The sequence below is a fragment of the Dreissena polymorpha genome, chromosome 1 (genome assembly GCF_020536995.1).
Source record: "Dreissena polymorpha isolate Duluth1 chromosome 1, UMN_Dpol_1.0, whole genome shotgun sequence".
NCBI lineage: Eukaryota > Metazoa > Mollusca > Bivalvia > Myida > Dreissenidae > Dreissena > Dreissena polymorpha.
The window spans coordinates 41,398,285-41,412,984 of record NC_068355.1 but is presented as its reverse complement, the minus strand read 5'-3'; the positions used below and the strand labels follow the sequence as shown (position 1 = coordinate 41,412,984).

General features: G+C 33.6%; 1 long non-coding RNA gene across 1 annotated transcript; it reads right to left on the bottom strand.

The window, feature by feature from the left end:
- Positions 1 to 5,928: 5,928 nt before the first annotated feature.
- Positions 5,929 to 13,354, bottom strand: LOC127877961 (uncharacterized). The gene is made up of 2 exons (XR_008048683.1): positions 10,853 to 13,354; positions 5,929 to 10,707 (listed from the first exon to the last, which is right to left on the bottom strand). It is a non-coding gene; the product is annotated as an uncharacterized LOC127877961 (long non-coding RNA).
- Between the last annotated feature and the right edge of the window lie 1,346 nt (positions 13,355 to 14,700).

The window sequence follows — 14,700 nt, the reverse complement described above, 5'->3', positions numbered from 1 at the left end:
ATATCTATTAAAGGCATCTTGTAAAATGCTCAATTTTTATCAGCATTTGTTTTTGCATGCCCTCAGCAGGTTTGAACCAACACCAAGAGATTTCTCAGCCCCTTTCAGCCTCCCACTGACTTATGAAGGATCATACCAGTAAAGCAAATATAATTGGGCCGTGCTGTGTGAAAAGGGGGTTTAATGCACGTGCGTAAAGTGTCGTCCCAGATAAACATTGCACAGGCTAATCAGGGATGACACTTTCCGCTTTTATGATATTTTCTGTTTAAAAAAAGTATCTTCTTAGCAAAATTCCAGTTAATGTGCAGACTGCACAGGCTAATCTGGGACGACATGTTACGCACATTCATTAGACTCCCTTTTTTAACAGAGCATGGTTCAATAATATTATATATTTATCCTTATGATAACAATAGAATAAAAATATAAGTAGAATGACCTGCAATTAAGCCAAGTTTTTACGTGTATTTGACAACTGCAAGCTATGAGGCCATCCTTAAAAAATTGTTTGTTTGGCATAACCCGACCCAGGTAAATTTGGGTGGGTAGGTAGGTAGGGATTTTTTTTTTTTTTTATTTTTTTTTTCTGACATTGAACTCTGACATATAGCAAAGGCAATTATCAAATAAAGCTCTAAGTCTTTTGGCTCATGATAAGAAAATAGGTAAAGATTTTTCTACATAGAATAGAAATTCAGAATTCTTCGATTAATTTTGGTAGAGAGACATCCAAGGAATATTTGTGTGAAAATAATTCAAGATTAGACCACTGAGTGGTTTAGAAGATGTTCTTAACAGAAATTTAACAGACGGATGGACAGCGGACAAAAGACGATCACAAAAGCTTACCTTGTCACTCTGTGACAGGTGAGCTAAAACATAAATGCTGAAAAAACATGAGAATAAACTTTTTTTTTTTATGCCTGTAGTCAGATGAAACATTATGGCAATGAGAAATATCTGTCTGGGTACACACACACAAATACAATACTCATATATAGGTCTTTGGTCAAACAGATAGCTTGACAGAATGGACCAAACATGATTGCATCTGAAAAACAAAAAAATATAAATGAAATTCTAATAGAGTGTTTGACAATAATTAAAGGAAATAATTCAACAAATAATATATTTCAACAAATTTTTACTAACTAGTATTTAAAATTAAATTTATAATAAGTACAAACTGACATATGATAAACAACTTCTAAAATATAAATGATCACTTGTTCAATCCATGATTATTATAAAATATCTTGTATAATGATGAAACAAATTTTAAATAATTTTTAATCATGTTGAGTTCTAATTCAAATGTATATCATTTAGAAACCCGAAATATTGACCATGCACTTATAAATAAGGAGACCTCATTTGCTTTGTTACGAAAAGTCTTATTTACGATTTCAACCCGCATTTTTTTTAGTTCATTAAACTTTCTTCTAGTTATAAAAATACAGCGAGTACAAATTAAAAAATTGTGTTAACAATTGACTATTAACCTAACATGAATTCGAAATAACGGTTTATTCCATGCAATATTCAACAGATAACAATTAATTTCACAGACTTCACTTCTTTATCGCAGGTTGAGCGAATATTAGTAATATGAGTGAATATTAATCAAGTTAATTAATGCAAAAATTATAGACAATTGTACGTTTTAACAATAAAATATATAATTTGTAATAAAATAAGAACATACCGAATGAAGGACCTCAATGATTCCTTTATTTGTGATAGTTTATGAGGATAAGGCCTTTTATTGTGTCACGAACATAGCATATTTGACAGGGCCGCCATTTTGGAAATACTTGACGCGTGCATGTTGGGTGTTAGGCCTACCAATTTCAAATAAAGATGCGATGTATTAATCCTTTGTTCCGAACAATTTTTTTGTTATGTCAGAAGAGTATTCAATTAAAAGACGCAAATAACCGGAAAGGACAAAAAGCGGAAAGGATTTTCGGCGAGCAAAAAAAAATTTTTTTTGGAAAGTAACACACAAAAATTCAGACTGGCCAATTTTAGTGGGTCGGTAGGGTTATGTCAAACAAAAGAATGTTTAAGGATGGCCTGATGGTTAGAATTCAAATCAAGAGACTCTCCAAGTGCTTAGTAACATTTTTATTTTAAAGGTAACCAATTATATACAAAGATAAACTAATGCATATAGTTGAACAGGGTAAAAGACATAACAATGTAGAATATTTTCATGTTTCAATTGTACCCTAGCCATGAATACCCTAAAACATGTATTTTTGTTTCATCTTAAAGATAATTTCGTTTAGAAGCTTTCATGCAACTTCAATTTGTTTAAGATAAACATAATGAAAGCACAATGCCTCCATCATAACTAAGGATATTGAGCTGAAACTTTTTATTTTGGAAAAGTGACTTGTACCCTACCAACCCCAAATGCAATCCCTTGCTAGATCAGCCTGTAATGTGTCAACCCGACCAAATGGCAAACATTTTGCAGCACAATATCTCCATCTTGACTTAAACTATTGATTGCAAACTTTATATATATTTATAGCAATAGTGATATTGACCAAAATGGTATAAAATGCAATGCTATACAAGATCGGCCAGAGAGAGAGAGGAGTTGTTGGATGCAAACATTTACCTGAATAACAAATTAGTACAATAAGGGGCATTCTTATGCTGAATAACTGGTCAGAGTTATCCCCCTTGGTATTTCACCTTGCATGCTGATCCGCAAGGACTTTTACAGAAAGGGGCATAATTCTGCTTAATTGCAGGTCATATGTATTAAACTTGGTCAGTCCCCTCACACAGTTTCCTTGAGTACATGTGAACATTTACTTGAATACCTGTAGAAACACTGATATAGAGATGGTGCATGTGAATCTCAGAGCTTTACACAGAACCTGACATTTTGGTGAGTAGCTTAGCTTGAACTTTTCTGTGAATACCTGTATTAGAAACAGGGACATGTATATGTTGACAATTTAATTAAACAAAATTTCTTAGTACAAATAGAGGCATCGTTCTGCTAAATTGTTTGTCAGAGATATACAACTTGGTCAGTGCCCTCAACCAAACACATGTGTAGATTTACTTTAAAACCTCAAATGATTTACCTTAACCAACTTTCAAATAACAAGTTTCACTCTTTCCTGATATATTTTGCCTTAATAGGCTTATTCAAAGTTTGTATTTACAAATTGGCTACATTTTTTTTATGTTACTCAACAAAACAATTTTATATTCAACTTTTTAGGACAAAAGTTCGGCATAATTCTTTCGAATTGCAGGGAAGCATAATACAACTTGGTTAGTGACCTTGCACAACAACTTCCAATGCATATGTGAAGTTTAAACTGAATACCTTTAGTAGAAACAGTTATATAGAGATGCTGCACCATCACCTTAACCACAGACCTATAAAGTATAGCTCAGAATTGTGTGAATAGTTGAGCTACAAATTGTATTGTAATGTAACTATCACCCACTAACAATTTTCACAGTTGTGAAAAAGATCCCTTGCACACACCGTGTTGTAATATGTAGCAACTTTTAAAAATGAACATTTTACTTCCTTGGTGTTATAAATATTTAATTGGAAAAGGAGCAAACGGTTTGTAAAGTTTGACGTAGGTCACTAAACATTGCAAATATAATTAACACAACTTTAGAACACAAGATACAATTTTAAGAAATAAGACTGTTGTTTTTGTTAAAAATTGTAGGAAAACATCTTTGGGAAAATGTGTATCTACCTACCTACAGACAAACAGACGGATGGATGAACATGAGTGTCGTCTATAGCAATGCCAGAATAGCTAATATTTTGTATTGGTCGGTTTAACAATGTCAAATAAGACAGGTCACAAGTATCCATAATAACCCCATTCTATCAAAGCCCCACACTCTAATTATTCAAAAAAAGCATAGCAGAAATTGTTTCTTAAAATTATCTTTCTGACCAAAATAACACTAGTAATCTATCTATATGACTTAGATGCCCCACATAAATGTCACTTTACAAAGATGACAGAAATTAGTTTTGTTTTTCAGACATTAATATGAATACAACACATAAACTATCACAACTCATACCGCAAAACTTTAACATATTGAAGAAGATAAATACACCTGTCTAGCAGTTTCACGTCAAGCCTTGGACCTTGACCTTAAACATAAATATAGTTTATGCATGCCACACATTATCTTGCTATGATGATCATTAATTTTGAGCCTTTTTAAAACACATCACATCCTACATTATACGGAAATGGTTTGCCAACAAATTATACTCTTTAAGTTCATAAATATTGAATATGCACTAATTTAACTGTTTGCCGAGACATTTACCGTTAAATGGACTAATTGTTCACAGTTTGGAAAGATGAAAATTTTCAAAAAAAGTGACATATATTCAAAAATGAATGCATGCATAATATTCAAACAATCAAAATAAATCTCCTGACCAACAAATGTTTCAAATACGTTTGTTTATTGATAATCATCAATCAAAATCAGAAAAACAACAAAGAGTTTGTAATGCTTTTCATCCCTAATTTAGCGAAAATGTGTTTTACTGATATAACGTAAGTACCAACCAAATTCAAAAGCCTTGGTAGTGTGGTAGGGCATTCACTTTTGCTTCTAGAGGTCCGGGGTTCAAACCCCTAGACAAGCCCTTTTTTTTCTTTTATCTTTTTTCTTTTATGACAATATTTAAAACTTTTTAAAATATAAGTTTTGTTAAAAAATTCATTTAATGGCATTTTTCTCAAATACAAGGATCTGGAAATAAGATAGTGAGTTGGTTGTGTTGAGCCAATTTATGTCATAATCCCTTCATGCATGACAAAGTGACCAGCTGTACACCAAAATTCTAACATCAAAATACACAACCACGCACACATGGAAAGAGTAAACACTAGATGCAACAGTGACATTACTATTGCACAAGGGCATATAAACACATTGATATCAGAATAATATTAGAGGTTTGGCGATTATTATTTGTTAAGCTTCTGTGAAGGCAATACATGATGATGCCTCTCAGTAAATCCAAGTATTTTCTGTCTGTTCATAGAGTGGTCAGCATGCAATCCATTCTACTGTATCACCGAGTGCCTTAAAAATAAACTAGAGCTTTTTCACAGACGTGACAAATACTCCCACATGAAGAGCAGATGAAAAGTACTTGAATTAGGGAACACCATGCCGATTGTGTAAAACGCACAACGTGACCCCGTGACCTAGTTTTTGGTCCGGCATGGCCCATGTTCGAACATGGCCTAGAGATCATCTAGATAAAACTTCTGACAAAGTTAAGTGAAGAGCAGATGATAAGTGCTTGAAATAGAGAGCAGACACCATACTGAATGCGTAAAACACATTGACAAAGTTTGGTGAAGATCAGAAGTAAACTACTTCAATTAGAGAGCAGACACCATGCTCAATGTTTAAAACGCACTAAGTGACCCTGTGACCTAGTTTTTTACCCGGCAAGTCCCATGTTCGAACTTGGCCTTAAGATCATCTAGATAAAACTTCTGACCAAGTTTGGTGAAGATCAGATGAAAACTACTTGAATTAGAGAGCGGACACCATGCTGAATGTTAAAAAACGCACTAAGTGACCCCATGGCCCATGTTCAAATTTGGCCTAGAGATCATCTAGATACAACTTCAAGTTTGGTGAAGATCGGATGAAAACAACTTGAATTAGAGAGGACACTTTATATGTACCGACCGACAGACTGTCTGACAGACAGACAGACAAGTTCACTCCTATATACCCCCCTAAACTTCGTTTGTGGGGGTATAACAATTAAATGCAGTCCGTACCTGTAAAGCAGTTACTTGGAATTGAATGGATTCCCTTTTTTGAAATGCATTAAAAAGATCTTGATGGACTGGGTTTTATATACAAACCAACAAAAAAGCACTTTATTATTTTATTTTTCCCCCTAAAACTGCTATTCAGCAACTTTACTAGCTTTAACCCTCAAGATAAACAATATTTTCAATATTACTGTTTCAATTTTACTAACTGTTAATATTTACATTTTCAAAACCTTTTAAAAATACCTAATGCTAATTGATTGATTCTGAAAGGCAAGAAGTTTTCGGCCACAAAATACATGAATAAAAGTTTGACAAACAAATATTTCATAATAAATAATTCACTACAACAAATTGACTGACAGTAACATCTGAAACTTAAAATAGGACATAATTTAAAGCGAGTATATATGACTTATATGCCAACATTGTATTTTCTCCATCTTAAACCAACACAAAAACATGAACGACAAATATTTCATAAAGTATATGTTAACTGTTAATGGTTCCATTCATCAAATGTTTATTTCAATAAAATTCAAAACAATACCAATAGAATATTTAAATTCACTAACAAATACAGATTAAGTGTAGGGGAATTTTTAAGCTACAAATAGATATGTAACATATACGTACTGCAGTGCATAAATGCATCAATTTCTTATAAGGTACACATTTTATGAAGCTACACAACATTTTTTCCCACAATTATCCATATGCTATACAAATAATCCCATAATTATTACCAATATGTACACCAGTATTTTAGATTTACTAGATAAATTGATTTATCTAAACCGAACAAAAATAAATTAGTTCGATTTCAAAATGAAACAGATTATGCTACTTTAACCCTTTCCCACCTAGAAACAAAGTGAAAATGATTATGTGCAAACAGCATAAAACCAGAACAGCCTGCAAGTAACTCGCAATCTGTTCAGGTTTTACGCTGTTTGCTTCTCATCAGTATCTAAGGGTTGGAATAGAAACCTTTAAAACTTGGATCTAGACAGAGGCATTTAATAAAATTTAACTTTCTAAAGGACAACAAATGCTTGAAAATACATATCAAAGTGGTAAAGGGTTAAAACACAGCCTAGCTTCTCTCAATATTATTAGCCTCACCCTTTCCCACACCAATCATCAACACTAGATTCATATCACATAGTAAAATTAATATAAACTAGCATTTAAAAATTTACCTCTCAAAATCTTTCTTTTGTTACAATTTGGTTTGCCATGTTGTGTCATAATTTAATTTTGTAACAGTAGTTGTTTCAGTTAATAAGAAAAAAAAATTACAAGTTTTAAACTAAAGCAAACAATGAAAGTTGAAAACAGTTTGATCAACTATTTCCTAATTAAGTACATTTGTTTACAGTTACAGCACATATTCAGATACCAAACACTTATTACTGGCCATAAAGTCACAAATTTCAACAAGGGCTGGTTGTGAAACATGCATGCCCCCCATATCAGTTGTCAGTTGTAGTGGCAGCCACTGAGTGAATACATTTTTTGTCACTGTGACCTTGACCTTTGACCTAGTAAAGTTTTATGATCCTAGGGGTAAGCATTATTGAGTTATAAACCCGAAACCATTTTACTGATTCGTGTCACCGTGACCTTGACCTTTGACCTAGTGACCTGAAAATCAATAGGGGTCATCTGCCAGTCATGATCAATGTACCTATGAAGTTTCATGATCCTAGGCCTTAGCATTCTTGAGTTATCATCCGGAAACCATCTGGTGGATGGACCGACCGACATGTGCAAAACAATATACCCCCTCTTCTTTGAAAGGAGGGATTAACAAAATAGGACTGAGCACTTCTACAGTCGGATCACAAATGTTAAGGGAACCAGACACTGTCAGAAATCCACAATTGGGCCGTGGTCACCATCTCTCATAATTTTTATACTTTAAGTAAAGTTGATTATTAAGGGAGCCCTGCCACCCTCCACACTCCCCATTTAAGGGGCCATTAGGCAATCGGCCCTTGTAGATTTCTCTCCCTGACTAGATACTAGCACTACTAAGGATAGATCCCCCATGTGAACAGGTACTTAGTGCACAGGTGGTTGGTGTGTGGCTTTAATATTAATAGTGAAAACATCATTTTGAATTATAAATAATCATATTATTATGAAAAATCAACTTTTCTGAAAAAAAAATCACTATCAAATATATATATAACAAGGTATTCAACGCGAAATCACCCGAAAACAGGGTGCGTCCCTTTGAACAGCCATTACTTCATCAATTTTGCAGCAATTTTTTTAAATCCAGTCTTATTCAATGCAGAAATGACACACACCAACCACCTGTGACTTAGTGCAGCCAAAAATCAGACTGAACCCTTTCGTGATTATTTTCTAATAATTTGACAAACCTGTCCAGAGTTGTTTCAACTATTTTTTTTAAAGGAAAGTTCAACTTCGCATTGAATATTTTGTTCATCAAGTGTCATAAACAGAATTTTGAAATTTCTCATACGGGATTTCAAACATGATCTGTTTGTTATTTAAGAAATGATATTTTTCTATTGTAATTTGTTGTCTTATAATCAACAGTAATAAGTGTAGATGCAAAGGAATTAAAACAGGGGATAAGCATGAGCGACATAGTTCTAATCTAAACTCCTAAATATGCTAGGTTTATTTTAAAACAAATTGTTGCAGCAAAAACAATGTTTTTGATTATTACATAATCTTCGTTAGTATTTAAAATATATTAAAGCGCTTTTGTTTGAAGGAAATGGATCAGATCAAATAATATAATATCAACTAAATTTAGAATAACATTCTTCAATGAAATCAGGTTTATTGATTAAAATCTTAATACCAATATAATTAGTTAATTGATGCTACAAGGACATTTCCAGATTCAAAAACACAAACAAAAATTTAATATGCACAAATGCTTACATGTGTTTTAATACACTATACAGAAAGTTCACATTCAAGCATGTACATTTTATTGTACAATTTCTTATCATTTTCTGTAACTACTTCATAAACATATGGTTTTGCAAATTACTTTTGCATATTTACCCATGTTTGATTTCCTTCTTTGTCTAAAGAAAACAGGTTGTGTGTCATGTGTGAATACAAAAAGTGAAACTCTGAAAAAACAAACAGAAATAGAGAATACAAAATGTTTCACAAGGAACTTTTCCTAACAGTAAGCTTTTCTTTAAAACATGCTCTTGGTAACAATTTACACTTTTTTTTTATTTATTAAAACATACAAAAACCCGTTCAGGAAAACATCAACACATTTCAATATATATATGCTTCAAATATAGATAACTAGAACCAGTACGGACAATTCTTTCACTTGAAAAAATAATAACATAGAAAATAGACTCTACAACAAAACATTAAATAAAGCCAACACAATGTTTAGACTAGTGTAAAATAAAAGTATCCGAACACATTTCATTAGTGAGAGAATAGAGTCACAATAAAAATATAATTAAATTGTACATAAAATATTATAATATGTCTGAATATTTATGCAATAGAAAATGATGTACCTGTGCATTACATTGAGTTGAATGAATGCAAGTCAGAAAAGCATAATTTTGTTTATTTTTTCATGTACATGTATTTCTAAATCAAGTTAAATTTTACAAAGCACTGAACAAAATTACCATGCACCCAAACTGTTTGCTTTTATAAGCATAAACTATATTCATTTTTTTTGAATATTTTGTTTTGAACATATATATAAATGTATAACTCGAATAATTATAGCTGAAATTTCAAATAAAAAATAATAAAGATTAAGGGCATTTGGCAGCTCAACTGAGTTTATGTTTTAAGGATATTTGCAAGTAATATTTATAAAGTATTAGGTGGCTACAGGATTTTGACCCCACCTGAAACAGTTTTGAACAATGCCTAGATATCGTTTGGACAAATGTCTAGTCCCTGTTTAATAAACATTGAGCAATAAATTTGGCCTCTTACAATTTAGCACAATTTTTTTTTAAGTCGACCCAACATGACCAAGAATTGAACATGGTCAAGATATCCTAAGAACAAAAGTTCTGAACAAGTTTGGGTTACATAAGGGACTTCTTGAGTGTTTATAAATGTCAGCAAGTTGATAGCTAATTGAGCTATGGGTTTTTATATAAACTTATGGCCTTGTATTTCACCTACATGATCCTGTTTTGGATTTCGCCCAACATATCATCAGACCAATGCTCAGACCAAATGTCATTAAGATTGGGCAAGAAATAAGACCTTGAAGGGCGTGTGCTCTATATTGACAACAAAAGACTGAGAACAGACAAAAGGCGATCACTAAAATTGACTATGAGTATTCTGTCCTCGGGTAAGAAAACAAGAGGGCCAAGATGGCCCTAATTCGCTCACCTGAGAGGAGTTGGTTCATTCAATCTTTACCAAAAGTCAAACTTGACCTAGATATTGTCTAGACAAACATCCAGGTCAAGTTTCTTTATAACAAGGGCTGTTTGTAAAACATGCATGCCCCCCATATGGGCTGTCCGTTGTAGTGGCAGCCATTGTGTGAATTCGATTTTTGTCACTGTGACCTTGACCTTTGACCTAGTGACCTGAAAATCAATAGGGGTCATCTGCGGGTCACGATCAATGTACCTATGAAGTGCCATGATCCTAGGCAAAAGTGTTCTTGAGTTATCATCCGAAAACCATTTTACTATTTCGGGTCACTGTGACCTTGACCTTTGACCTTGTGACCTCAAAATCAATAGGGGTCATCTGCAAGTCATGATCAATCTACCTATGAAGTTTCATGATCCTAGGCGTATGTGTTCTTGAGTTATCATCCGAAAACCATTTTACTATTTCGGGTCACCGTGACCTTGACCTTTGACCTAGTGACCTCAAAATCAATAGGGGTCATCTGCAAGTCATGATCAATCTACCCATGAAGTTTCATGATCCTAGGCGTATGCGTTTTTGAGTTATCATCCGGAAACCATTTTACTATTTCGGGTCACCATGACCTTGACCTTTGACCTAGTGACCTCAAAATCAATAGGGGTCATCTGCGAGTCATGATCAATCTACCCATGAAGTTTCATGATCCTAGGCGTATGCGTTCTTGAGTTTTCATTCAAAAACCATTTTACTATTTCTGGTCACCGTGACCTTGACCTTTGACCTAGTGACCTCAAAATCAATAGGGGTCATCTGCGAGTCATGATCAATGTACCTATGAAGTTTCATGATCCTAGGCCCAAGCGTTCTTGAGTTATCGTCTAACAACCACCTGATGGACGGACCGACAGACCGACCGACATGAGCAAAGCAATATACCCCCTCTTCTTCGAAGGGGGGCATAATAAAGCCAAAACTCTGGCGTATGTAGTGTTTACAAGGTTTTTGTAGGATTTGACCTGGTGACCTATATTTTGACCCCTCATGACCAAACATCAAACTTTGCGTACAAAAAATAAATATATTTATATATTTAAATAAAAAATGACCAAGATTCATAAAATCTGAAACAAAATTGTGACCTATAGTGTTTTCAGGGATTTGTGTAATATAATGAAAATTTTCACAATCTAAGGGCAATAATTTTATCATTTAGTATGCGATTTTGCTCATTATCAAACTTGACTGAGATCTTGTGGTCATATAGCTACTCAGCAACTTTGATAAAGAATGCTTGAGAAATGTGAATGCTAGAGTGTTAACAAACCAAATGTGGACAAACGGCGGACAAAGTCCAACCCTAAAACCTCACCTGAGCAATCAGGTGAGCTAAAAAGTGTGTTTTTTTCACCGATCTGAGCCATTTTCCAACTTATCTGGGATATCAATAAAACCAATGTATTGACTAAGTTTTACGATGATTAAGCAAAAAATATGATTTCTAGAGTGTTCACAAGGTTATTCTAGTCATATAAGGAAAACTGCCCCCCACTCCGCGGCCATGTTTTTTTTTAAAGATCGGGACCATTTTCAAACTCATCTAAGATATAAACAAGAGGGCCATGATGGCCCTGTATCGCTCCACTGTTTTTTCTTTGCGAAAAAAACGTGTAATGCACATGGGTTGAAATGTACTCAAGCATGTGACTTTCTCTTTCTATCCCTCGTCCCACTGGGCGCTTCAAGTTGGAAGGGTGAGCATTTTTATATATGGAAAAAGTTACTACCGTGTTAACTAAACAGACAAAAAGCCTCGGAATTGTTGCACAGGTCCTTTGCTTATAACGTAGGTACATTTATCTCTCCAAAAGATATTGTCGTTCTTTCTATTTCACATATTTTTAGATGCTGAAGATCAAATCTACGCATTTGATTTGAAACAGATTCACAAGACCCATAGGAATCAAAATGCCTTAACCCTTTACCAAACAACACATTTTGGGCTTTCCCAATTTGAAAGAGGTTGCAGACGTCAATTGAATTAAAATGGAATATGAAGGAAATGATCAGGTAGGGTAGAAATAATTGTGATAAAAGGAGAAATTGCTCATCAACCCACACATCCCTAAGACCAACAGGCCTGAGAATATTATGATAATCTAAAGATTATTTCTTTATATTTATAAATGTATTTAATTAAGTAATACATTTGACTTCTAAGATCAATTCATAACTTATATTAAGAAAATTATAAAATGGTCAGAAATATCTATGGATTGTTGAGCAATTGACAATCATTTCAACAATTCATGATCAGTCACGATTCACAAATGGAACAATGAATCATTAGTTATTAAAAAGCAGCATATACGATAGTTAAGAACATTGCACTTCATTAATTTCAACACCTTCTCTTGGATACAAAGTTTGAGTTTACCGTGCAGTATCATATATTGACTCTCCTTGAAATAATTATATCATGTTCATGGAAGTTGTGTTTTTAAAATCAATAATATATTATTAAACTGGTTTTAACACTACAAAAAAGACATGAAATTAACATGTCATCCAAAATATTTTCATCCGGATATATGGTCACTTTCGACATATTTAAATAAAACCCGACTTTTTTCAGTTTATAAGAAAAACATTCATAACACATGTTCTTACTTCAATGCCTTTGTAAGCAGTCACCATCTGACCTAAAATGGCACTAAATGACAGGGTTTTATCTCATGTGTACAAGATGTTGATGTTGTTGTTGGTCACAGCCAAACGGCCGCAGTAATCTCCACTGGTAAACGTCATATGTTCAGTTTTGTGACCCCCGGGGCCGGGTCAAATTTGAGCACAGGTAAATAATTTAAACAAATTTGGTAGAGGACTATTAGATATCACTACATACCAAATTTAGTAGCCCTAGGCTCTATAATTAAGGACAAGAAGATTTTTAAAGTTTGCACAAAATAGGCCTTATTTAAGCATATGTTCATTTTTGTGACCCCTGGGGCAAGGTCAAATTTGTTCCTAGGGGCATAATTTGAACAAACTAAGTAGAGAACTATTAGATGTTACTACCTACCGAATTTGGTAGAAATAGGCCCAATGGTTATGGACAAGAAGATTTTTATAGTTTGCACAAAAAAGGCCTTATATACTGTGAAACCATTATTAATCGTCAGGCATTAATTTTCATAAATTTCGTCAGTCGACCGATCTGCGAATTTAAGATCCTAACGTACAATCATGCTCTATGTCTGAACAAAAACAAATACCAAATTGAACAATATTTTAAACTATACCGTAGACATGAGGCATTAAATTCCAACATAATCCATGCACACATTCACTGCTGTTTCGTAATCAAGATTAATCCGGTTTTGACACAAAGGGATGTAGATTACACAAGGTACTTAACTGACACGTGACACTTCTTTAAAACGCGTGTGCATTACAGCTGTATCGAATGCGTTGACTTCGTTTATGTAGAATGGTAATGAATTAGCGCTAATTGTTTATAACTTAATTACCCATTAGGTGCATTGTGTTTTTCAGGGGTGTTGCATATTAGCCATCACGCAGCGAATGCCGATGAAAGACAATAAACCAAATAAAAAGATGACGATGTGTGATCAACATGCGTATTTATCACAAATTAATAATGAATATTTTAATTGCTGTGTGTTGTTTGATTGTTTGCGTTTAACCACACTTATTACTATTTTATATGTATCAATTTATTTATTTTTAAATTATTGACATTATTGATTAATATACCGGTAGTTTACTTTTTAAGAACAAACACACACATAGAGCTTCTAATTTAAATGTTGATATCAGAAAAAAAGCATTTTATTTGAAAAAAAAAACACTTAACAAACTGGAACCTCTTTCGTATAACACAAACAGTTTTAAAACGGTATTGACAGCATTTTAATCAAAATCATACCAACTAGAACACATACCCAATTGGCAATTGGCTTCGTTGTTACAAACACTCGTTAACGGTTATTCGATCCCACTTGTCCGCTTATCATAACAATGAACGTGTTAATGGCATACATTAAGAGGGTCCATTACTGTCCCTTGATAACAAAAGACTAGTTAATTGGCATGTGACAAACAGGCCCCATATCCTGCAGTGTTTCTCAAGTGTGTTCCCGCATTCGTACCACGATTTTTCGCAACTGCGATTGATCGCGAATATGTATTACACACAAATCGGATATTGACTGACGCATTTTTTAAAATTCAAAATCAGAAATCGGCGAATTTAAGTGCTGACGAAATCGTCATTTTTATAAAAATGGCGAAATTTTGTGCTGTCGAAAATAAATGGTTTCACAGTAAGCAAATTTTCAATTTTTTAACCCCTCGGGGCAGGGTCAAATTTGACCCCAGGGGCATAATTTGAACAAACTTGGTAGAGGACTATAAGATGTCACTACATAGCAAATTTGGTAGCCCTAGGCCCAATGGTTATGGACAAGAAGAT